Here is a 27,739-nt window from a genome sequence, read left to right on the forward strand (position 1 = left end):
GTCGGGCGATTGAACAGGAAATAGCGGAGGTCACGCCTGCGTACCACCCTCAACATCCTCCGGCTCCTGCACCCCACAGCTACGCCCAAGTTGTCGCCAGGCAGCCTCTAGTCGTTTCATCACCGGCCCCTCTAACTTACGCCGAAGCTGCCTCTCGACCTTTGTCCTTTGCAGCGGGTATGCCCACTACGTATGTTTACGCAACTCCTCAGCCTCATCTTCAGCCCACCATGCAGCCTTTCCAGCCACCATTCCGGGCGAGACCCACCCCGGCGAACCGATGGCGCACACGCGACAACCGGCCCATCTGCTTTGCTTGCGGTTACGCCGGTCACGTAGCCTGTTATTGCTCTCGGGTACAGCCGGCTCCCATTTCTTCGCCTGTTGCTGGCCAGCTTAGCCGTCTGCATAACGACGAACTGCCGTCTATGCCACCCTCGTCTCGCCCAGGTTTGTCTCCTCTAAGGTCGCCGTCTCCACGGAATCGTTCCCTGACCCCCATGCGGCAAAGTTCGGCTGCTCATGAGCTGGAAAACTAGCCGTCGCAGTCCCGGAGGCAAGGACTGCGACGCTATCACAATGTGAAAGCCCTCAGAGCAGCCCCTCGAATGTCATTGACGTGCTTGTGGATGGTGTTCATACATCGGCTCTTGTTGACACTGGCGCTGCCGTAACAGTTGTGGACGAAAAACTTTGCCGCTTACTCCGAAAAGTGACGACGCCTCTTTCTGGGTTGAATCTCCATACTGCTAGTTTGCATCGTATTCATCCTACAGCAGGGTGCACAGCTCGCGTTGTCATTCAGGACGTTCTGTATGTCGCCCAGTTCATCATCATTCCGGCGTGCTCTTATGACGTCATCCTGGGATGGTACTTCCTCTCCTGCCACAACGCCACCATCTAGTGTGCCTCCGCCAAAATTGAACTTTCACCCTTCTCGCATTTTACGCCAGAAAGACAGTGCCTCGACACTGAGCAAGATTCTCATAAAAGACGATACAACAGTGCCTCCGAACTCGGCGACGGTTGTGCCCGTCTATTGCGCTAGTCTCTCCGACACAATTTCACTCGTTTCACCATCCGGCTGCACTTGTAGCAGGAAAGGGTTGTTAGTACCTTTCGCGACCGTACAAGTCACCCAAGGGCAACACCACTATTTATTCATTTATTTATTATACCTCAAAAGCCCCAGTCGGGGTATTACATGAGGAATGGGCATAATTAGCAACATATTAACGATTCAATCACGGTCTTGAATACATGTGGGTCGGAGTGGTACATGGCGAAGGCAGGCAAGTTGTTCCAGTCCTGGGCGGTTGCAACAAAAAAGGAGCGAAGGTGGGCAGTTGTTTGTGCTGGCGGTGGATAAACGGCTCGGGGATGGTTTGTACGGCTGGATAATCAATGAGCAGGCAAGATGGCTGAAACGTTGAAAGGAGCGTGATAAAATTTGTGAAAAAGACAGAGCCGAGATATATGACGACGTGGTTCTAGGCTGTTGAGGTGGCCACGAGTTTTAAGTTCGGAAACGCTGGAATGATAAGAGTACACGGAGTAGATGAACCGGGCTGCGCAATTTCGTACAGATTCGAGGTTAGATAGATTAGATTGATGAGAGTCCCAAACCGAGCATGCGTACTCTAATTTAGGGCGAACAAATGTGGTGTAAGCTAACAACTTCACTGATGAGGGAGCAAGTTTTAAATTCTTCCGAAGAAAACCCAGCGCACGATTAGCGGAGGATGCTACGTTGTTAACGTGAGTGGACCAGGTGAGGTTGCTTGAGAATGTTATGCCGAGGTATTTATAGGATTCTGCTGTTAAGATTGTAGAGCCCGGAATGGTGTAAGTCGCTTGCTGATATTGTTGCTTACGGTGAAATGATATTAGCGATGTCTTATTTACGTTTAAAGACATTAGCCAGTCGTTACACCAGGATTCAATAAAGTTAAGGTCGTTTTGAAGTATAGCAATATCGGTAGGTTTTTTATTGGACGGCACATGACGCAATCATCTGCAAACAGGCGAATATTTGATGAAATGTTAGCTGGGAGGTCATTTATATGAATTAAGAAAAGTAGGGGTCCGAGTACTGTGCCCTGTGGGACGCCAGAGATTACGGGAAGATGGTTAGATGAATGGTTGTTAGCGTACACAAATTCTTGCCGATTAGTCAGACAACTACGAATCCAGTTGAACGTCGATGTATTAATGCTTAAGCAAGAAACCCTGAGGAGTAGCCGTTGATGCATAACTTTGTCAATTGCTTTTTCAAAGTCTAAAAAGAGGGCATCGGTAGGTATATTTAGGTCAACGCTAGAACTGATGTCGATGTAGAATGAAGCAAGTTGTGTGTCGCAGGATAATCCTAAGCGAAACCCATGTTGACTATGATAAAAGAAGTTGTGGCGGTTTAATAACTTGACGGTGTTAGAGTAGATCACATGTTTCCTTAGTTTAGAGCAAATGCTAGTGAGCGAGATGGGACGATAGCTGCTAGGCTGGGATGGAGGGCCGTTTTTAGGGACTGGTACAATCTTACCCACTTTCTAGTCTTCCGGCACAACTCCTGAAGACAGTGATTGCTGAAAAATATGGCATATTATCACACTGACAATGGGTTGTGTGTTTTTTACCACTTTAGCGTTGATGCCATCGGCGCCACAAGAAGATGTAAGCTCTAATGAGTTGATTAATTTAGCAATTCCAGTTGAGAAAACGTGATGTCCGGCACCATGTCGTAACCACGAGGATGGAATGAAGGTAAGTTGTCGTTAGGTTCGATAGTGAACATGGAAGAGAAAAAATGATTAAGTTGTTCGGCGGCTTCATCGTCGGGGATCGGAAGGTTATGATTATCAAACAGTGCCAGTGGTTGGGAATTTTGAGGGTTGATAATGCTCCAAAATTTCTTCGGGTTATTGGTCAGCATGGCCGGCAAAGTCTGTGAGTAAAAAGAACGTTTTTCTTTCATAGCATGCGTGCTGAATGCATTTTCCGCAGTGTAGTAGTTGTTCCATGCAGAAATGTTATTAGATCGTTTTGCTGATCTAAAAAGGCTTTTCTTTTTATTATTGAGTCGTTTTAGTGTTGCTGTGAATCATGGGGACGTCTTTTTTTCGGTGACGGTAATGGTGGGTATGTATTTTATGAACAGGTCTTGCACTTTATTTTTGAAGAGCAACCGATTAGTCTCGACAGAGCATTGCGAAAACTCGTCTAGCAGGCAAGTAGCGAATTCTGCAATTTCATTGTTTAGGGCGGAATAGTTTCCTTTGTTATACAATGTTATCGTTTTTGTTATTTTAGATGAGCGTCTTAGTTGGCAGAAGTAGGTACCATGAATCACTGAATGGTCACTTAAGCCAGGCAAGAACGTAATCTTGGAAACCTTGTCAGGCTCCGAAGTGAGGATGAGATCTAGAGTGTTGGAGGAGGTAGACTTTTGACGTGTGGGTTCAGTGACAAGTTGCGTTAGTCCAAATATTAGGCATGAGTTGACGAAATCACTTTCTGGAGCGTGTTTGGCGTGTTTGGCGGCTGTGCTTGCCAGATTATTCCACAAAATTGCTGGAAAATTAAAATCACCGAAGAGAAGTATCGGGTGAGGACGGAAAGTTTTAGTTACAAAGTGAATAGCCACGTGGAAAATCGGTACAAAAAGGGAGTCAAGACCGGGAGGGTGGTAACAAACTCCAATTATCGTGGGGGATAAGAAGCATTGCAGAGAATGAACGTGATTTGTAAGCATGAGGACACACGAATGTCTGTACATTGAAGGCTTTTATGACTGCCTATCGGCACTCCACCTCCACGTTTGTTAGTGCGGTCACGTCGAAAAATGATGAAGTCCGGAAAATATTGTAGCAGCTCTGAGTCTGCTATTGAAGGGTTAAGCCACGTTTCGGTTATTACGAACAAATCTGCCTCTGAAGAGCTAATTAGATTTTGTAAGCCATCAGCTTTCCGAATAATGCCTCTAATGTTAGTATAAAGAAAGGAGAACGATTTCCCGGTTGGAATAGTACGGCTGGGGCCTAAGTGTTTAACGGGCACAGAACGACTTTGTTAGTCTTATGATCGTAAATGAAAGTTTTGTTGCCAATGATAAGCTTATCATGACGGAGTTTGTAAGGTTGCTTCTGTGCCCTTCCAAACTCACCGAGAAGTTTTCTGGCTTTAAGTGTGTTAGGTGGATAGTCCTCCGATATGCGATAGTTCGAACATTTTAGCTTGCGCCCACTCGACAGTACGTTCTCCCTAACCTTAAAGTGTGCAAATTTAATGATGACTGGTTGGTTTTTGTTAGCATTATATTTACCTAAACGATGAGCCCTTTCTATATCCATTGCGTCAAGACTGATTCTAATTCTTTGCTACAGAATTGGACCACAGAGTCTTCCGATTCGGCCCAAGTTTCACGCTCGCGATCTTTTAAACCAAAAAGAATAAGGTTAGATTGACGTGCTCGGTCTTCAAAGTCATCCAATTTGGTCAGGATTGCAGTGACGCCTTGTGCATTTTGGTCTGAAAGCCTATTGATATTGTCCAATTGCGTTTTTATGCCCAATACTGATTCAGTCTTTTTCTATTTTAGTAAGTCTATTGTTCATCTCCCTGATCGAATGATCGTTTTGAGAGTTTCTGCTGGATTGCCTCAAGTTCTTGTAGCATGGAAGCTTGACCAGATTGGATGTTTTTAAGTGCTGTCATTACGTCACTCGACTGTAGCGATTCGCTAGAGTCGAGTACGTTAGAGCGAGTGGTAGGACCAGGGTTTAATTCAATGTCACCTGACAAAGCTAGCAATTGTTTAATGACATGCGCGCAATCAAGCACGACATTGAAACAACACTGTGGGCTTGGCAACACCAGGAGGGCCGCGTAACAAGTACGACGTGCATACAGAGAGTATCGATTATTTACCTGCAGGTCAAAAAGGCGTTACAGGTAAGAGGCCATGGCCATAGCTGTGGTGTTGCCAAGCCCATTGAAGGCTGCGTTGGCGAGTTCGAGCTTATGTAGTCCGGGGGCAAGGAGGGTGTCATCCGAAGATTAGCAATCCCTGTAATCACTTGGTCCGGTAGCGGCGGTCGATGCATTGGTACGCACTTTCCGCGCGGGGGCGCAGAAGGCAATTGTGGCACTCGTAGTTGCACAGGCCGAAGGGGTGGGTCAGGGTAGTGGTCTACGTTCAGCCATGCCGGGGACCATGATGCCCCCGGGAAGTCACCAAAAGCACCGAAGCGCGCGCCGTCGGACCGCGGGCCGCAGAGCGACACGAAAGCCTACAGGACAAAGAGGCGTTGCAGGTAAGAGGCGATGGCCATAGCTGTGGTGTTGCCAAGCCCATTGACGGCTGCGTTGGGGGAGTTCGAGCTTATGTAGTCCGGGGGCAAGGAAGATGTTATCCGAAGATTAGCAATCCCTGTTGTGACTTGGTCCGGTAGCGGCGGTCGATGCAATGGTACGCACTTTCCGCGCGGGGGCGCAGAAGGCGATTGTGGCAGTCGTAGTTGCACAGGCCGAAGGGGTGGGTCCGGGTAGCGGTCAACGTTCAGCCATGCCGGGGACCATGACGCCTCCGAGAAGTCACCAAAGGCACCGAAGCGCGCGCCGTCGGACCGCGGGCCGCAGAGCGTCACAAAAGCCTGCAGGACAAAAAGGCGTTGCAGGTAAGAGGCCGTGGCCAGAGCTGTGGTGTTGCCAAGCCCATTCTATTTTTGTAACCAACCCATCTCCGTACACTGTTACCTTGCTTCGAGGGGAATGTTTCGGCAGAGTAGAACCAGTCGATGAGGCATAAGATTTGGACGTATCCGATGACTCGCGTTGTCCGAATTCGCGTACCATCAATGGTGTTTCGACTTCTGATCCGTCATCTGCTGAAGTATTTGGCCCTTTCATTGCAGACAACCTTACGGTGGTACAGTGTTCCCAGCTTCTGGACCTGTTGCAAGAATATTGCTCTTCTTTCGATGTCATGCGAAGTTCTCTCGGTCGCGCGTCCGCTGTTACGCACCGCATCGACACTGGTGCCCATCTACCTCTACGGTAACATTCGTAGCACGTGTCACCTGCTGAACGTCCAGGAAATAACGAGCAGGTTGACGATATGCTCCGACGCGACGTCATTCGGCCCTCGGATAGTCCAAGGTCATCTCCTGTTGTTCTTGTTGCGAAGAAAGACGGTTCAGTGCGGTTCTGTGTGGACGACAGACGGCTCAATAAGATCACTCGCAAGGATGTTTATCCACTGCCGCGCATCGATGATGCAATTTAAAGCCTTCACGGAGCCAATTTTTTTCTTCTCTCGATCTACGCTCGGGGTACTAGCAAGTACCCATGGCTGACGACGCTCGACTGAAGACCGCTTCCATCACACCCGACGGCTTGTACGAGTTCAACGTCATCCTTTTTGGTCTATGTATTGCACCTGCGACCTTTGAGCGCATGATGGACACCGTTCTGCGCGACTTGAAATGGTACATGAGCTTGAGTTACCTCGTTGTTGTCGTTGTCTTCGCTCCGGATCTCTCCACGCATCTCCAACGTCTAAAAGAAGTTTTCGCACGCGTGAGGAATGCCGGCTAGCTAATAAATCTGAAGAAGTGCCGCTTTGCAGCATGGCAACTCACCAAAATGGGGTACGTCGTGTCTAAGGATGGCATTCTTCCTGATCCGGCCAAGGTTCGCGTCATGGCCAAATTCCCTGAACCTGCGTCCGTCAAAGAATTGCGTAGTTTCGTGGGCCTGTGCTCATACTTCCGACGTTTCATACAAAATTTTGCCACGATCATATCACCCCTGACGAAGCTCCTTGGAGGTAAGGGGCCTCTCAATTCATGGTCATCCGAGTGCTACAATGCGTTCGCAAAGCTCCGCAATTGGTTGACGTCTCCTCCCATTCTACGCCACTACGACCCTACGGCCCCAACGGAGGTGTACACGGACGCCAGCGGTGTAGCCCTCGGCGCTGTGCTGGCACAGCTTAAACCCAGATTTCCCGAATATGTCGCAGCATATGCAAGCCGTACGCTCACGAGAGCCGAGACAAACTACACCATCACGAAAAAAGAGTGCCTGGTAATCGTCTGGGCCCTTACAAAGTTTCGACCTTATTTGTATGGTCGCCCAATCGATGTCATCACCGACCATCATGCACTTTGCTGGCTGTCATCAATGAAGCATCCTTCAGGCCGTCTCGCCCATTGGGCTCTTCGCTTACAAAACTACGACATCCACGTACTGTACCGCAACGGGCGCCAGCATGCTGACGCCAACGCCCTCTCACGCTCCCCTCTACCTGAAGACGACGTGCCCTGCTCAGTAACTTCAATTGCTGTTTTTGCCATCGATGTTGACATCCTCGCTACCGAACAGCAAAAGGATAATTGGATCACCCCGCTGACTGACTTGCTCTTTGAGCCACCCGCAACACCATCCATGCGTGCCTTGCGTCGTCGAGCTTACCATTTCGCCATTCGGGACGGCCTCCTACATTGACGCAATTACGAGGCTGATGGCCGGCAGTGGTTACTCGTGATACCCCACAGTCTGCGGTCGAATATATATGAATCTTTCCATTATGATCTGCAATGCGCGCACTCTGGGGTCTCCAAAACGTACCAACGCATACGAAAACGCTACTTCTTTCGTGGGATGTACCACTACGTGCAGCAGTTCGTACATTCTTGCCTCGCTTGCTAACGCCGCGAACCGTCAGCACACATGTCGCATGCCGGTCTGCAGCCGTTACCTTGCCTTGACTGTCTGTTTGGCTGTGTAGGTATCAATTTGTATGGACCTCTTCCTCTGAGATCTGCTGGTAACCACTGGGCCATCGTTGCCGTAGACCATTTAACGCGATACACCAAAACCACCGCTCTCCCTGCGGCTACTGTGCGCTATGTTGTGTCCTTCCTGCTGCAACAATTCATACTGCGCCACGGACCACCCCAAGAGTTTCTGAGCGATCGAGGCCGTGTATTCTTGTCGGAAGTTGTTGAAGCCATTCTGACGGATTGCCAATCTGTCCAACACAAAACTACTGCTTACCACCCACAGACGAATGGCCTCACCGAACGCTTTAGCCACTCCCTCGGCGACATGCTTTCGATGTACATCGCTGCCAACCACACGACTTGGGATAATATACTGCCCTTCGTCAGCTATTCCTACAACACTGTCCCTCAGAGCACGACCCTTTATTTTTTCATCTTTTTTTTTGCTGTACGGAAGACACTCGTCGTACACCATGGACACGATACTCGCGTACACACCGGATCCGTCTGAGTGTGCACCCATTTCTGAGACAGACAGGCTTGCTGAAGACTGTCGCGAGCTTGCCAAGACTTTTGTGACGCATGAGCAATAGTGGCAGAAGTGTATTCGTAACAGCTCCACCACTTCTGAGCTCACGTTCCTTCGCCGCAGGGGCGCCTGTGAAAGCAGGAGTTTTGTGTGTAGCGACACCACGGACCTGAGCTAACGGGGGAGCTTCTACTCCCTCCCACGCCTAGCCGTGCGTGGCTTTGCCATGTACGGGAAAAAGGGGATTCTGGGGGTTGAGCCAACGCTGGGTGATTCGACCTTTAAGGCCCCCCGGTGAGGCAACACACCCCTTTGGCCCCGGCTTCAGGTAGACGGCACCCCTGGGCTGACCCACCCAGGGGAAATCGGCAGTCGCCTTTTCCTATCTCTCTCTCCCTACATCTTTGTCTTTATCTCTTACTATTTATCTCTCCTGTCTTCTACTCTCTTCCGTTTACTTCCAAGCTTCCTGGCGGCAAGGGTTAACCTTGTGTAGTTACCCAACCTTGAGTAGTTACATCTGGTTATAGCGGCGATGTACGACTGGCGCCTTCAAGTGTTCTACCTTGTAGCGTCCTTCTGTTGGGCTCGGTGGTGGGTGGTCACCATCGCTGCCGAACATGAAATGCACCACATGGCTAAACTTTCCCCCCTTACAATGATCGGTCCCTGAAAAGGAACCGCACCGATGAAAGCTCCGAACGAACCGGAAGCGTTTGTGACCACTTCCCACGCTATTTAGTCATACACTCTCTGGAACATAACGTCTCAGTTGCAGGACTGTCGGTTTTCCTGATAGCTAAAACCTTTGCTAATCTAATAGGCAAGAAGTACGACGCAAAGAAACTGTCATCCGGTGATCTTCTTGATGAAGTAAGCAAGAAACAGCACGCAAACACTCTCCTTAAGCAGAAGCAGTTCGCCCACCTGGACGTGTCTATCACCCCCAATCGCAGCCTTAACACTGTTCAAGGCGTCATTTAACAACGTGATCTGATGCGAGAAACTGAAGCAGACCTCCTTGAAGGCTTTCGAGAACAAGGCGTAGTAGCCATCCGTCGGATAACCATCAGGCGAAACAATGAAGAAATGGTGACGCCTCATATAGTACTAACATTCAACCGCTCCACCCTGCCAGAATCCGTGAAAGCTGCGTTCCTTCACTGCAAAGTCCGCCCCTACATACCCAACCGTAGAAGGTGCTACAAATGCCAGAAATATGGACATGGGTCGAATACCTGTCGTGGAAAAGAAACATGTGCAAAATGTGGTGATCATGACTACTAAACAGAGAGCTGTACTTCCACGCAAACAGAGTGTCCTAACTGTCACGGGCCGCACGCAGCGTACTCGCGGACATGTGAAATTTTCAAAAAGGAAATGGAAATTATCCAGATAAAAGTAATGGAAAACATCACATTCTCTGAAGCCCGGAAGAAGGTGTCGCTCTTCTCCGGAAAAACGTACGCTGACGCAGCGCGCCGGGGGGCCGGGCGGCGTCTAGTGACGGTGGGCACGCAATACAGCTTTGCTGATGCGTGCACATCTTTGCCCCCCACCAAGCAGCCACAGGCTGCGCCAACCTTTCACGTCCCGGAGGTCGAACTTCATCAGACCCCAGGGACCACACAGACAACTGAGACACCTGTCTCTTCTGACAACCCTTCATTAGCTTCTGAGGGTCCACCGGAAGCAATGGAAGTGACACCAGGATCCTCAGCGTCTAAGATGCTGACGGAATCCTCCCAAAAGAAGCGGGGCTCCATAGATCGCAGAGGGAAAAGACACCCACCAGTGAAGCCTCCTAATAGAGGCAGCGAAGTATGAATAAGTCACGCTCTTTTCCTCATTCATAAAAATTGCTGCCGAAAATTTCATCCAATGGAATTGCCGAGGCTTACTTAAGAACTTAGACGACATCTATGAAATATTTGCACAACACCAACCAAACATACTTTGCTTACAGGAAACACACCTAAAAGCTACACACACTAGCCTTTTGAAAAGATATGTGGTATACCGAAAGGACAGACAGGGCACTGCCCATTCATCTGGTGGTGTCGCTATCGTGGTGCAAAAAGCAGTTCCGTCTCAAAGCCTCACTCTGGTTACTGACTTAGAAGCAGTGGCAATACGAACCCTAATTTTTGAACGAGTAACAACAGTGTGTTCAATATACATCCCTCCAGAATACCAACTCTCTACTAAAGAATTTGAAGCACTCATCGATCAGCTTCCGCAACTATTTCTGTTGGTCGGAGATTTTAACGCGCACCACCCTTTATGGGGATGTAGAAGAACGGATTCTCGAGGCTCCCTAATTGAAAACTTTCTGTTGTCCTCCGGCTCCTGTATATTTACCAAAAAAGAGCCAACATACTTTAATGCAGCGCACAACTCATACACAGCAATAGATCTTGCTATCGGATCTCCTTCACTCTTGGCAACCACTGAGTGGGCTGTAATTCATAACCTCTATGAAAGTGATCATTTTCCTGTTTGTCTAAAATACAAAGGGAATACGAGTACAATGACTGTGAATGTAACCAGGTTCCGAGAACAGGGTGCGAACTGGACGAAATTCCGAAAACTCTCAAAACTATCGCGCTCATCAATTGAAACCTTAGGCATCGATAAATCTTACGCGTTGGTCACACTGCACATTATACAGGCCGCAGAGCAATCCATCCCACATACATCTAACAATACACGGAACAAAAGACGACCTTGGTGGAACTCTGAGTGCAAAAATGCTCGTGACAATCAAAACAAAGCATGGTGAAAATTCCGCAGGTATCCTACAGTCGAAAACTTGGTGAATTTTAAGCGTGCTTTTAAAAGCATACGGTAGACGTGTCCGACAAGAATCTAAACGACAGAGCTGGCAATCCTTCCTCTCATCGGTGAACTCTTACACTTACACGCATAAGGTGTATAACAGAGTAAGAGCACTCCAAGGGCACAGCACTCATCCGATGCTCTTGTTAGTACTGCTGGTGATACACTGGAACACCAGGCAGATGCCTTAAGCCAACACTTCGAGTATATTTTCAGCTCTGCACATTATACAGACTCCTTTAGGCGATACAAACTTGCCGAGGAACGTAAACCTATTCGTAACGACAGGCCATCGGCAGGAGGGTACAATGCCCCCTTTACTATAGGTGAACTAAAGGCAGCACTGGCAAAGTGCGGCAGCTCAGCAGCAGGCTCGGACAGGATTACTTACGGCACGCTGAAACACCTACACGAAGAAACGCTTGACGTCATCCTCATTCTTTTCAACTATGTATGGTCCTCTGGGCGTCTGCCCATGACCTAGAAAAAAGCAGTTATCATACTCATCCTCAAACAAGGAAAAGAAGCCACACTTGCTGCTAGTTACAGGCCTATAGCGCTGACCAGCTGTTTGGGCAAGGTGTTCGAAAAAATGGTGAATCGCCGCCTTATGTATTACCTTGAATACAATGGTCTCCTTGATCGTCATCAAGCTGGATTTAGGTCTGGCCGGTCGACAACTGACCAACTGGTAGCATTTGAATCCTATGTCAGAGATGCCTTCATTCATAAACAACACTGCCTATCTGTATTTTTTGACTTGGAAAAGGCTTACGACACGACATGGCGTTATGGCATTCTCCGTGACCTGCGATCTTTTGGAGTGTCAGGAAATATGCTGAATACTATTGAAAGCTACCTTTCTGACCGTACATTTGTGGTTCGTGTTGGTAATGCCTTATCGAAGTGGTTTACGCAAAAAAACGGCGTCCCCCAGTGCGGTGTTCTTAGCTGCACACTATGCATGGTCAAAATGAACTCCATAAGCACCATACTGCCTAAAACAATCTCCTACTCTGTATATGTGGATGACATTAAGATCAGCTTCAAATCATGCAACCTAGCCACACGTGAACGTCAGATTCAGTTGGCAGTAAAGAAGCTGTCAAGCTGGGCAGACAAAAATAGATTTAAGTTTAAGTGTGACAAGACTGTTTGCGTACTCTTCTCAAAACTACGTGGCATAAGGCTACCCCACAACATTTCAATTAACGGACAAACCATAACTACCAAAACCGATTACAAATTTTTAGGTGTTGTGGTTGATGGTTGCGAAACTAGGATTAACTTTGTCTTGTAGTGCACGAAACTATATGTTTGAGCTCACCGCCTGCCTTCGCCAACCAAGGTCTCCATTTGAAATAACTCAACCAGGTGACATATAGATGAATGAACAGAGTGAAAATGAGATTGGCTAATGACATATAGATGAATGAACAGAGTGAAAATGAGATTGGCTAATGTGGTAAAGGTTCTATATAGCGAAAAAGCGTGTTGAAAAGAGACAATACTTGTTCGGGTGCTTTCAGTATTTTTATCGTGTCCTTGACATGTGAGTGCAGATGTGACGAAAACGTTTGGCCAAATGGGGAGCTGACCAGAACTACAGAGAAAAGGTGGAGCTATCAGCCAATGAAAGAGGGCTCGCCTACATATACTTACATATACTCAATATAATACGAAAGTACAAAGGTGCGAAGTTAACAATAGACCGTCACCTCAGAATTTATAGGTGAAAAAATGTGCTAACAACTTGCAGTTGACCCAAATGGCCCCATCTCTGCCTTCAACGTGTGTGCGAAGCGAGCATTTGAGACAAATCGCTCTGTGTGACACCTGGTGTCATCTGCAAGCGCTTCATATGCAACTCCACAGAACATCTAAAAAAACTTTATTGTTGATTATTATTGCTTTCTTTACATTTAACAATATTCAGAAGAACTCTACCACAGAGCCCATTACGCTAATGCTTATTTAATAGTTGATTAGCCATAATAATGACTTTAAAATAATCTAGGCTATTTTGCAGTAATTTAGATGATTTTCGAGGGTCAAACTAAGGATAAAACCTTGTCCTAAGAAGGCATCGCAGTGAGTTACAGACAAAAGCAAAAGAACAGACAGACCAAAAATTCTGCGTCGAAGTATCCCAAGAAAGATTATCATCTTGAATAGTTTTTGAAAAGCAGTTCATATTGTAATTACCATCATCATTAACGGCGTGTGGTTCAAATTCACGTCCTTCGTTTGGCTGAGAGACAGAAATGTAGGTTTTACTATTACGTGTTAAGCGCCAGTACCCCTTCACGATAGTGGAGGATTTTCAAAAGACTGTGGTGCCGCAACGCCTCAGAACCAGAAGGTGGGCTTTTGTGTAAACGTTCATTCTCAACTTGAAGCCGGGTGTGTACAGTACACAAATGAAAAAAAACAGATGACTGGGTGTTGAGTGCGAGTTCGGAGTGCTGTCTTCTCGCATGACAATGAAATGTGCCAGTTCGTACAGGTTCTGTCCTGTGTTGAGCGTTTTTGTATTGTTGCTTCTTCGTACCGGATTTAAAGTATTATACTGCTTTCTGTTTCATCATCTGTGTAGCATCTACATTGCGGACATGTCACAATCAAGCAACATGGACTGTTGAAGATTATATTGTTATTTAATTTTAATTTTGCATCCCATTTGGAAAACTGTTGTTTCTCTGTGGTTTTGGAAAATAAAACCGGTATATCAAGACCGCAGACCGGAAGCTTTGCGATTCTGTTAACACTGCTGTGCTGGGCACCTAATACTGTTAATTTTGAGCCTCTGGCATGTAGTAAAGCAGCAACTACATATGTAACCCGACTATTTTTCTCAGGGCAAAAAAACACGTTTCTTAATATTGCGTCCAGCAACATCGTCTTTTCATAAAATTTACACCACACCACAGCGATCACGTGACTTTATTAGCCTCATTTGGGCAATAAATAAGGCGCTTGATCTTGGATTGATTCGGAAACAGATATTAGCAAGAATTCAAAAAATACTGCAAAATTCTTACTATTTTCTTGTTATAAAAGTAAGCGTGGAAGACAAATTTCAAAGGTTAAGCACTATTTCACTACGCAATAATTGTGCTAATAACTGTGACTACGTCAGCAGGAGCACGCGGTAGCTTCCGCGAAGCAGTTTACAGGTATTTCGCACTGAATATGTTTCGTCATAGATGGAATAAAGTCAAATGCGTCTCACGGTAGTTTTCGTATCCACGTAGCTTCGAAGCAAGGTCGTGGGCGAAAGACGGAGTCGCACCGAATGCCATCAAGAACACAACATAGTCATTCAAGCCGTGTCTTTCTGCTTGCCAAATTCCTTGTTGTCTGCTGTAGTCCATCTGAAAATGAACAAGGCATGAAGAGCATTCGTTAAACAATCACGTGTTGAATGAATGTAACAATGAGATTTTCAAATGTTATGGTGCTCAATAACTAGCGGATCAAGCACAACTGATGACGCTAAATCCAACGCTGACCGCTGCTTCTACTAGTAGCTGCTGCTAGGATGTCCCTCGTGGACATCCGGGTGGCTTAAACTCGTCAGGACCGTAAATGAAGTTCTTGACCGATTGACTTATTTCCCGCGTACTCAAAATAAAATAGTGGGAATTTCATCCTATCGCGTTGGAGAGGGAGGGAAGCTGTTCAGACTACAATTAATCATCCATTCAGAATTTCAAACCAGGGAAAATGCAACTAAATCGCTAATCTGTTCAGAAAGTCGTTTGCAGTTAGTTGGACTGCAAATTTTTCCACCTAACCAGCATGGCATGGTGTGCGTCCTTTTTATACACGATATATATCGTCATGTGTTGCTTGACGCAAGCACTTGGCTTTTCCTGGACAACGTTATTTGGGGTTTGTAAATTAGCAATGGCTTCCTTTATGTGTTTTTGATTAGTGTTGGTTCAAATACTGAGGGGCATACAATCTCGTTTTTTTTTTGTATTGGAAACTTCCCTATAGTGAGATTCGTTGGTTAACTTAAAATTGAACCCAGGCATTCAACTTTAAAGACAAGTGGCATATAAGAGAGCCACTCCCGTGCTTCAAAATACCTTTGTAGTAAGATCCTCTAAATTTTCCATGTGAGCCAAGCAGAGACGCGAACCAATATATTTGTGCATAACACAAGCGTAGACACGTTTCAATCGGCACAGCACATCAACTGCATAACGATTTGGTGGTGGCAACCTGCTAGCTCGTTACAAAACATTGACTTATATTTCAAAATCATTGTCGTCATCTTCATCATTAGCCATGTAGCATTAACGAAGGTAGCTTTGTCATGCCACCTAAAGTACCTTGAGTACTGGGACTCAAAAAACGACTTGAAAAGTCCATTTCACAAAGGGATCAATGCAGGTCTTTCCTATTCGCCTTGCTCCGGCGCGGCGGTCTAGTAGCTAAATTACTCGGCTGCTGAGGTGCAGGTCGCGGGATCGAATCTCGGCTGCGGCAGCTGCATTTCGAATGGAAGCGCAATTACTGTAGGCCCGTGTGCTCAGATATTTGAGCACGTTAAAGAACCCCAGGTGGTAAAAATTTCCGGAGCCCTCAACTATGCCATTTCTCATATTCATATCGGGGTTTAGAGATGTTAAACCACACATATTAATGCATTTTCGCCTTGAAGTTTCTCAGAAGCAGAAGCGAAAGCATGCAGGGAGTTTACACAATTTTCGCCCATTCAATAGACCCGCTGGAATTAAGTGTATCTCTGTAATAGTAAAGACGAAAGACCAATCATAGATACCTATTAGCGCTGAGAAGCTCCAAGCCGTATTTCTTCTTTTCCGGAGCTCCAACAGATAATGTGGGTCCACGGGCGAGCCTTAGTTTTCTGGAGTTGCCATTCTATACTCGCGGCATTATAAACGTTTAGGATGACGAAGGGCTCCCTAAATAACTACATTAACGAAAGCTCCCTAGCTAACTGTAGCCAGTTTCTAAATGTAGTGACGCCCTCTGCAATAAAATACACAAACATATATTGCTGGCTAAGGCATGCAGCGAAACTCACTATATTTGTGTTCTATTCATTAGCTGAATAAAGAAGAATAACCATAAAACTGTTAAATCAACAAAAACAGTCATAAAAGTCAAGTCTAAGAGCTACAGAGGTCTGCGAGAACTAGCACGGCTTTTTGTTGCAAGCTGTACAGTGAAAGAAAAAGCAAAAAAACTCAGGAATTGCTCTTTCTATTGCACAGTGCGAAAAAAAAACAGATAAGTACTACATACCGAGCGCAAAGAATAAGAGGTTCGTTTCTTTGAGAAGACTGGCCATTTTTCCGGCCATGTCCTGCATCGACGTCGGTCGGCAAAACGTAAGCCAGCACAGTTTCAGTCTTAATGATTACGGACAATAATTTCAGCAATATACGTATTGTTGCTCAGCGTAAATATAATGGCTGGGACTAACGTAAAACAACTGTTGAGTTTTTGTGGGAATGCATAAAAACTTCGTCATTCGTGATCTTCGTCATAAAAATAGTTAGAACGATTGTCAATTAATATTTCAAATAATAACTACAGAGCAGTTGCCTATGCAGGAGTGTTGCATGGCGTGGAAATTTAGAGCATGCACAAGTAGTGAATATTCTGACACAAGCCCCACCACGGTGTTCTAGTGGCTAAGGTACTCGGGTGCTGACACACAGGTCGCGGGTGTGAATCCCGGCTGCAGCGGCTGCATTTCTTATGGAGGTGGTAATGTTGTAGGCCCGTGTGCTCAGATATGGGTCACGTTAAAGAACCCCAGGTGGTCGAAATTTCCGTAGCCTTCCACTACGGCGTTTCTCATATTCATATGGTCATTTTGGGTCGTAAACCCCACAAGTCAATCAATTCCGACACGTGCACAACCTGGAGACAATAATCACAAAAATTCTAAGCCAAAATCTAGGTGAAATCAAAACAGAGCTTTTTCGCGCGTGCAAGGAATCCGTGATTCGTGCGACGAAAAAATCATATCACAGCGTGTTCATTGTTTGTTAAGCTCGAAAGACAGGGTAACAACTCAATTTATTTCCTGCGAGAACAGGCACTGCTTGTGCCTTGTTTCAAGCTGTACAGTGTTAAAAAAGCAAGAAGAAAACGCAGGGATTGCTCTTTCTTATGTACAGCGCGAAAGAAACAGGGGCCGGATTCACAAAACTCAGTTACGAAAGCATTTTGGCGCAAGAGAAGTTTTGTTGTGTAAATCGATTCACGAAGAAAAAAAACGCCGTAAGAAACCATCGTTGTTACATGGGCCGCAGCAGCAAAGCGCGCCATGACTCTCCGGAAATATGTCAGCTATGGTGATGCAGTTGCTATATTTGCTTAAGTCACCGAAAAGTGCTCGTAAGTGGATTCACGAAGCAAAATTTGGCGTAAAAATAGCGTGGCCAAGAGAAAATCCCAAGAGTTGTCCATACCATACTTAGGAACATTGTGGCTACTTGGAACCAGCCGCCACGGGCGGTACACTTTGGTGCCCTGGCTAGTTTTCAGTTATTTCACGCCCATGAAGGGCTGCTTGATTACTGCTGGTGCGATTTTATTTCTTTCGGCGCTTTGAGTTCCGTGTGTTGTTTCCTTGTTCGCAGTGGATGGTATATGGAATTCACAACCACCGTCGTCCAATAAGTTCAAATTCGCAGTAATTGGAGAATTCTATTGTGCGTCAAGGGCGTAAAAATTATGCATGTAAAGATTTCTGGTTGGATGAAAACCAATGTGATACGTGAATAGTCGGTGCATTCGAACGCGGCATGGCACAGGATCAACCCTATTTGTTATGTTGTTGTGTTGTGCCCCATCTCATTCTATCAAGAGTATGACTCGAGATCATTGCCTTATTGGCGGAAATTACCACAAAACAGGTTCATGGAGCACATTTTTTGCACGCTATCGGAAATAAAAATGAGAGGAACTTTACAGTCAGTGGTTCATAAAGCTTGTGCTCTAGTGTAATTCAATTGGCTCTAACTCTCCAATGGGTGCGATCTCTGAAATACAGCTGCCGATACACTTTGGGACAATCTGGAACGGCGCGTACTTCTAAACCGAAGCGCATTAGGGGTGTGTTTGATTACGCATGAAACTACAAACAAGTCAAGCATTTTCACCTTCACTGTTCAGAAACCGATAAGAACCGTGATAATATGGGGACCAGTCGGAATAAAATGGCCCTAGTAACTCTAAATGACACCGGCACTATGCAAACCAACACAATTCTGGAGCAAACCTTGGCTGACTTCGTCCCTGCGACAATTACCAGCCGTTCAACATGGCGCACGGATATCAATCAAAGGTAGAGCGAGTCACTGACATGTATTTTGTTCGAAAGAGCGACCACTTGACCTGGGAATAATTGCGTTGCGAAGGCGAATCCCCCGTCGCATGCTCTGATCGAAGCAGACGACAAACACGAGCAGAAGACGGCTTGGCCGACAGGCACAGCTTGTGATTGGGTGTGAAGCAATACCTTTAACATTAACTCACTTCATCACGTTGCCAAAACACTTCTTTCATCTGGCACGCCTGTCGTGTTCTTCATATCATCCCTCTCGCACATAAGAGCAGATTTAGTCACGCCGTGAAAAATTCGCAGGTACTTTCTAAGAGCTCTCCTACGTGCTGCGCAGTTGTCTAAAACAACATGGCGTCGTAAACAGCGTATTGTTCAGGGCGAATTTTAACAAACAGCTCTCGCTTGAGTTTCTTTAGCGTTTGACTGGATGTGTTGCGATTACCGCTGTTTTTCGGTGCTATTAAGCGGTGTGAAAACCACCGGCAGTGTGATCGGTGTACGGTGACACCTAGCGAAGCCTATGCCTCGGTGTGTTTATTAAGCGATATTGGCGCCTGGGCATCAATAACAACTAGCATTCGAGAAGGCTGCGATGTGTGTTTGTGCGCTGGTAACAGTTCGTTCGCTTCACTTTCCAGTCTCTCAGTTGGGTGCTATGTGACATATCGGATTTACAGCGCTACGGCACCTCACTTAAATGACCCCAAGTAAGTAAGAAAACCTATGAACTACGCGCTATGTTCGATTCTTGCTTCTCCACTGGTTAGCCCGTACGCTGCTGTTTTCTTGTGAACAATATAGTGTTCGGGATTGAAGCGATGTTCGTTGTGAACGGTGGTGCTGTGTTGACGTTTCCAAGACTAGTGAAGAAGCTGTGCTGGTGTGACCGAAAATTGAAAAACAGCGTGGATAACTATTTTGCCCTGTGAAGTTGCGGTGAAGGAGCTTGGCGCTTTGGTTCGTTAACTCATCACTTCTCCTTTTTGTGATAACCATAGTCCTAGCGCCGTGTTGTGACGAATCGAAGCTGCGAGATGCTACATTCTGTTGTGTATCATGTTACTTTGGCAGCGTGCCTAGACTGTTCTTTGGTAAAAACTTGAGAGTTCTATCTATGTGCCAGCGAAAGCCCGTGAACATAAAGCTTCCCTCCGGCCCCCAGAAAGAGCAGATATTTCCCTGGTGACTTGATTTGGATGAAGTTGTAGGCCAGCACCACCTAAATAGAGGTTTCCAAGTTCGTCTGGTCATCGTTTTTCACGGCATTTGAGCTTTGACAAAAGTTGGTCATGGCCAATTCTTACACTATATCAATGAACGTGCCCGCCTGGCCAGACCTTCATTGCTGTCATCGGCAGCTTCCAGTCTGCAGATGTTCTTTACCTGTTCGTCCTAGAGCACACTTGGTTCCTCATGACACTGACGGCTACTAAATGCTGCCACCGGTAAGTTGATCTCTCAGAACTAAGTTTGTTGCTATTCATGCAGTAATATAAAGTGTGCCAATTTTTAAGCCCATCAGATGCAATATTTTTCTACGTTAGGTTCAAGCATAAAAAACTTGCTACTACTGTTATATACATACATAGTGTACCAAAGCATAGTGGCGCCAGCTCTGTGCCAGCGTGAAAGAAGACGTTGACATCCGTGTGTGACTCGTGCTTGCCGGGTTCCTGTCTGTACCCGCTTGTTGCGGCTAACGTTTCTCGAATAATAACCTGTGTTTTTACGCAACCTTGCTCGTTGCATTTGGTGGAAACGTGCTGGGTAACATCCTGGAGCTCCAAAGCCGTAAGCTACCATCTCAGTCCGCGATGACCGAGTGCGTCGATCCCCCACAAGGCTCTTTCACGTTGCCGCCTGTCATGTGTTCTAGTGCACTTTGTCTGCGTGACCCACCAGTATACAACGGCACTGAAAATAAAGATGTGGAGGACTGGCTGGCCGAGTACGAGCATGCCAGCGCGATTAACAAGTGGGATGACCCTGCGAAGCTGACTCACGTCATCTTCTACTTGACGAATTTGGCCAACCTATGGTTCACCAACCACCAAGCCGACATCCCCACCTTGTCGGTTTTGAAAGGGGCCGTCACCTCGTTTTTCGTTCGTCCAGCCATGCGTAAGCCTCGTGCTGAACTGGGCCTGCGGGGACGATTTCAGCGAAATGATGAGAGCTTCACGAGCTACATTGAGGATGTGATCAGCCTCTGTAGGCGAGTTGATGCGAGGATGACGGAGGATGACAGAATAAAGAATATATTGAAAGGCATTGATGACGACGCTTTTCATGTGCTTGTGGCCAAAGACCCACAGACCGTCACGGCCGTGATTCAGCTATGTCAAGTTTCGATGAGCTGCGCAAGCAACGAATTTCTACACGTTGCGCTAATACGCAAACAGCTGACATTTCGGCTTTGGAGTGCAAAAGCAGTGGCCGTGACTGCAGCATGTTAATGCCTGAAATTCAACAGTACATCCGGGAGGAAGTTGCTCGACAGCTCTCTCTTGTCGCCACCATCAACGAGACCTCCACAACGCTGGACCACTCACTTCGCCGTGCTATTCAGACGCAAGTTGCCGAGGCTCTCCCTTCGCCCGCGTCCCTAATATCGGTGGCTGCACTGCTGATTTATGCAGAAGCCGTCCGCTGACCTCATGCCCAGCCGCCGCTCTCTTCATACAATCCAGCCACCAACTACAACAGGTCACCAGTTTTGGTTTATCCGGTAAATCGGCCCTTTTCACCACCTCGAGCACCGGTAAACTCTTGGCGTACTCCGGATAACCGGCCCGTCTGCTACAACTGTGGTATTCCAGGACAAGTCGCGCGCTACTGTCGTCGCCGTGGATTCTATTTTAATGTTCAGCATTCCGGCAACATACCTCGGCAATCAGAATCGCAAGTGACACCTGATTCACATGACCACCGCACACGTCGACCAGACTTCAGCCGACGTCAATCTCCTTCACCCCGTCTTCGGTCTCCTTCCCCCATGCTTCGCCGTTCCAACCACGCCCAGGAGTAAAACTAACAGTCGCAGTTCCTGAGGCAAGAGCTGCACCACCGAAAAAGTTTCCAAGGCCTCATCTTTCGCCCCCTAACGAGATTGCCGTGTTTGTGGATGGTTTCACCACAGCTGCTCTTGTCGACACAGGTGACGCTATTTGTATAATCAGTGAAGTGTTATGCCGCAAACTGAACAAAATGACGACTCCACTGGTTGAAATTTCTTTACGCACAGCGAGTTCGCAACACGTTCAACCTTCTGCCACATGCACTGCTCGTGTTGTGATTCAAAGAGTGCTTTACATCGTTGAATTTGTCGTCCTTCCGCATGCGTCTCATGAAATCATCTTGGGATAGAACTTTCTTTCCGCTAATCTTGCGGTTGTCGACTGCGCTAGTGCTCAAATCGTTTTGTTTCCATTCAGCACGACATTCATAGATCTCCCTCGCTCACCCAAAAAGGTGATCTTCGCCGCTGGCGTCGTCATTTCTGCTTTTTCGGTCGCCGCTGTATCTCTTTTGTGCAACTCCGTTTCCGATTCAACTGCCTTCTTTATGCCGTACCAAGAATGCGCTCGTCGCCGGAACCTTGTCGCTCCGTTTGCCGTCATAAAACTTGCCGATGGCTCCAGTGCCGTGTACGTGTGCAATCCGTTCCCTTGTCCCGCTACCTTATTTCATGGCGAATGTATTGGGAGTCTTGACACTTATGATGACATCTTTTCTTTCAATGCCCGTTCTGATACGACACCGATGTCTGTGGATGCTCTCACAGCTGCCACCGCGCACACCCTACCTGACGAAGACGTTCTGTTGCGCAGCGTAGACACCGGCCTTACGCAAGACCAGCGCAATCAGCTCATTCAACTACTTGACCATTTCCGCGCCTCCTTCGACCAAGGACAACCTCTTTGGGACGCACGTCTGTTGTCGCTCACCATATCGACACCGGTCATCATACTCCACTTCGTCAGCGCCCCTAACAGGTATTGCAGACTGAGCGTGACGTCATCACTCAACACGTCGACGAGATGCTGCAACGTGGTGTTATTCAGCACTCACACAGTCCCTGGGCTATGCCAGTGGTCCTCGTGCGAAAAAAAAGATGGCTCCTTCAGGTTTTGCGTGAATTATCGTCGACTGAACAACGTCACACGCAAGGATGTTTATCCCCTGCCACGCATTGATGACGCTTTGGATTCCCTTCAAGGTGCGAAGTTTTTTTCTTCACTGGATCTGCGCTCTGGATATTGGCAAGTGCCAATGGCTGAACCAGACCGTCCAAAAACAGTGTTTGTGACCCCTGACGGCTTATAGGAATTTAATGTTGTGCCCTTCGGTCTTTGCGATGCGCCTGCGACTTTTGGAAGAATGATGGACAGTGTCCTCAGGGGACTTAAATGGCACATCTGTCTTTGCTATTTAGACGACAGAGTTTTATTCTCAGCGAATTTTGAAGCTTATCTAAGCCTCGGCAATCAAGTGTCGTCCACTCATGCAGTGACGTCGTTCTCCCAGACTACGTCCACAACACCCTTACTCTAGGTCCGAAGTTCGCCGTCGACCGAGAGAGGTCTGCACCCGAGCTTCTTTCAATGGTGCACTCTGTGGCTGTCCGTGCTTCACCAGAGGATTCGGACAGGTACATCTCAGAAGGTGTCGACGTGCTCCTACGGGGTAAGCTTACCAGCAACAGCCTTTCGGTGCGGAAGACGACCAAGTTTCTTAGAGACAATGAACTTTGTGTCGTGCCGTCAGATAAGGAGGGTGGTTTCGCCGTTCTTCCTAATTGCTTGTACCTGGAAAAGATGGTCACAGCTATTGAATCTCTTTTTAAATGTTTTACCGACATTCGTCTAGATAGAGTAAAAACGCAGGCCAAGGAAATGTGTCGTAAACTAGAGTTAAAACACTTAGCGCAGCACATTAGCAAAAGTGACAAAAATGGGCTCAGCATGTTTTTTTCTGCCAAAACACATAAGGTTGACATGCCCTTCCGTGTCATTTGACAGAAAGTGGTACGTGGCAAAAGCAACTCGGCTTCTTTATTCAGACACATCTAAAGTGTCTAAAGATTGATGACCCATTTCTGATCAAAAACTCACAGGCTCTGATAGAATTTTTCAAACAGTCAAATCAATCTCATCTTTTCAGTTTTTCAGTTGACACAAAGGACCTCTACAACTCTCTGCCTCACGATGAGGTATTAGAATATATAAAAGATAACATAGACATTTTCAGGGATTCGAACTTCCAATTAAAAACTGGCATTAGTTTTCAAGATTTTCGTGACCTGGTTTTGCTGTACCTTACGTCTACTTTCGTTCTATGGAATGATTGCATTTATCTGCAGGAAAAGGGTGTTTCAATTGGCTCATGCATAGCACCTCTACTCAGTGATCTTCTATTGGCAAAAATGGGCAAAAAACTGCAGGAAAAATTAGAAGGCTCGCATGTTGTCAAAATATTCAGATAGGTGGATGATTTCTTGGTTCTTCTAAAGTGTACAGTTTCTATGTTACACTCGTTTGCGACTCAACCTATAGGTGTGTTCGAAGATTGTCTAAAGCCTCTTGTGTTGACATATGAAATGCCCGAGAATGACAAGTTACGCTTTTTGGATTTAAAACTGGTTTTTAGCTCACAGCACATCTGTTGGTGTTATGAACCACGTGCGCAGAAACCTCTACTTTCCTTTTCTTCCGCTCACAGCAAGTTAGTTAAGCGAGGCATAGCACGAACCTGCCTTGAGATTGCCTTAAATAGGTCGTGCGCCCACAATATCTCTGCGAGCTTCAAAGCTCAAGTTTCCCGGCTTAAGGCTTCAGGTTTCCCCGAGTCGTTTATCGCGTCTGTTGCTAAGACGATCCTGCGGACTAATAAGGCAGAACAGAGGAAGCGACGAATCTGAGCAACACGGATACAGAACGTGAAAGCACAGCCGTGATTCCATACATACACCAGATATCACACAGGCTCAAGAAAATCAAAAAACGTGTTGGAGTTCGTGTCCTGTTCTCGGCACTGTTCAAATTATTCAGCCTCACCAAATCTACAAACCTCCTGAAAACGCAATCATCAACGAAACGCAGAGTTCAACATAGAAATAGGTATGCGGCCTGCTCCCGGGAAGTTGTCTATAGGACCCCCCTTTCATACGGTGCTTGTTATGTCGGAACGACCAGATGGTGTCGTAACGATCGGCTGAGAGAACACGCTAACAATGTTAGAAACGGGAAAGACGGTTTTCTTGCTCAGCACTGCACTGAGTGCAATTGTGTTACCCTCTTCAAGGACAGTGACGCTGTACAAGAGATGAAAGCACCCGAGTCATTGTAGAGGCCGCGCAGATGGCACGCGAACAGGTGCCTTGTATTAGCAAGCCCTGCGTGGCTCTGTCCGAGAAGGAACGCAGGTTCCTCGAAGGTTTAGGTGCGGGCAGGTAGTTATATTCTCTTTACCTTTGTGTTTCGCTTTCTTGTAGATTTTTTTGCTGTTTTTCAGTGCTTTTATTTTTGTGTTCTTTGTTTTTGTTTTTCTCTTACTCATGTTCTGCTCTTTGTGCCATATGGTTTTTATCACATGATTGCTGTCTCCTCTATATATTATTGTGCTTTGCACAATAAACGTAGTTGGAAGTTGGCGCTCGTCTATTTCGTGTCCTTGTCTCTGTGTCGTCGTTTTGTTCTCGCGCTATAACTATCGTCATGCCATACCAACTAGCCCAAGCTGCCACACTTCATATTTCCCGTTTGGAGCAAGTTCTCCAGTGCCTTACGGCAGCCGGGTTGCAACTAAACTTCAAGAAATGTCGTTTTGGCGCCAGCAAACTCACAATTCTCGGCCACATCGTTTCAAAAGAAGGAATATCGCCAGACCCTGAGAAACTTCGTGCCGTTGCCGAGTACCCCAAGCCTTCTACCCTAAAGGAGCTTCGTAGTTTCGTAGGCTTGTGTTCCTATTTTCATTCGCAATTTTGCCTCTACAATAGCCCCTCTGACTCAACTTCTCTCCCGTAGCGCCGACCTCTCTGGCTGGAATTCCCACTGCGATGACGCATTCACGGCGCTGCGCCAGCTACTCATGTCTCCGCCAGTTGTCCGCCACTTCGATCCCAATGCACCCACTGCAATTCACACGGATGCAAGCGGTGTCGGCCTCGGTGCCATTCTCGCTCAGCGCAAGGATGGCTGCGATGAGTACGTTGTCGCTTATGCCAGCCGTACCCTAACGAAGGCAGAGTCCAACTATTCTGTCACGGAAAGGGAGTGCTTGGCTATCATTTGGGCTATAGAAAAATTTCGCACTTGCCTTTACGGACTCCAGTTTGATGTTGTCACAGATCACCATGCCTTATGCTGGTTAGCGTCCATGAAAGATCCTACTGGCCGCCTCGCTCGTTGGGCTTTACGCCTTCAGGAATACGATATCCGAGTTGTTTATCGCTCAGGATGCAGACATTCAGACGCCGATGCACTATCCCGTTCTCCACTGCCTCCTAACCTTGCCTGCTTATCAACTGCCATTTGCGATTCGTCATCTTTGAGCATCACTAACATGCCATCCGCACAGCGCAAGGATCCTTGGATCAATTCTTTGCTCGACGTTCTCTCTCACAGTTCGCCAGAAACGACTTCACGCTCCCTCTCTCGTCAAGCAAGACACTTTGCTGTCCGTGAAGGCTTGTTGTATCGCCGCAATTACGTGATGGATGGCCGTAGGTGGCTCCTTGTCATCCCTTGTCATTTGCGTTCGGACATCTGCGCTGCCTTTCACGATGACCCCCAGTGTGGCCACGCTGGACTATTTTTAGACTTACTCTCGCCTTCGTCTAAGATACTACTGGCGCGGCATGTATCGGCACGTTCTCCAGTACGTTCGGTCATGCACCACGTGTCAACGACGCAAGACGCCTTCTCACAGCACTGCTGGCCCTTTGCAACCGTTAACCTGCCCAGCGAGACCATTCGACCGCGTCGGAATTGATATTTATGGTCCTCTACCCAACTCTCTTCGAGGCAACCGGTGGATTATCGTCACCGTTGATCATTCGACACGCTACGCTGAAACATCTGCGCTGCCTGCTACCACTGCGAAAGACGTTGCGTCCTTTCTTCTTCACCATCTCATTTTGCGACACGGTGCACCTCGCGAATTAATGAGTGACCGTGGACGCATGTTTCTCTCGAACGCCGTCGACGAGCTGCTCAAGGCATGTCGCACTGTTCATCGGAAATCCTCGGCATACCATACTCAAACCAATGGCATGACGGAACGCTTTAACCATACCCTTGGAGGTATGCTTGCCATGTACGCCTCTGACGACCCCACGAATTGGGATCAAGTGCTTCCTTTTGTCACGTACGCGTACAAGTCCGCGCCACAAACAACCTCTGGCTTTTCTCCTTTGTTCTTCCTGTACGGACGTGAGCCATCATGCTCCATGGACACCATTCTTCCTTACAGGCCTGATGTTTCCGAAGCGACACCTGTTTCCGACGCAGCTGCTTATGCCGAAGAGTGTCGTCAACTCGCTAGCTTATTTACCACACAAGAACAATGTCGCCAGAAAACTGACCACGATTCCTCTGTGTCTACTGTACACTATAACCCAGGAATGCTGGTTTGGCTCTGGGTCCCGTCTACCCCTCCCGGTCTTTCCCCGAAGCTTTCGTTGAAATTCCACGGCCCCTACCATGTGGTGCGCAAATATCTCCTGTCAACTACGAAGTTAAGCCCATTGATCCACCTCCGGACCAACGCTGCCATGGGCGTGAAACAGTACACGCATCACGCCTCAAACCGTGCTATGACCCTCTTGTCGTGTCCTTATCTAGGCCGCCAGGTTGGCTCCTTTCTGCGCGGGGAGTAATTGTACCGAAGCATAGTGGCGCCAACTGTGTGCCAGCGTGAAAGAAGACGTTGACGTCCGTGTGTGACTCGTGCTTGCCGGGTTCCTGCCTGTACCAGATTGTTGCGGCTAACGTTTCTCGAATAATAGCCTGTGTTTTTACGCAACCTTGCTCGTTGCAATATATTATAGAGAGGCAGGCAAATAGATCAAAAGTTTATTGTGTTTTGATATAAGTGAGCACTTGTTTATTAGGATGGGCCTGTCTATTTACCACGTTTGATAGTCGGAAGGTAATGGGATTTTGAAAAATTTGTTGTATAGACGATTGCCGCTGTCGTAGCAGTATACTTCACTAGGACATATATATTGTGGTACTTAACATTTACATG

Source organism: Rhipicephalus microplus, chromosome 3 (genome assembly GCF_043290135.1).
Source record: "Rhipicephalus microplus isolate Deutch F79 chromosome 3, USDA_Rmic, whole genome shotgun sequence".
Lineage (NCBI taxonomy): Eukaryota > Metazoa > Arthropoda > Arachnida > Ixodida > Ixodidae > Rhipicephalus > Rhipicephalus microplus.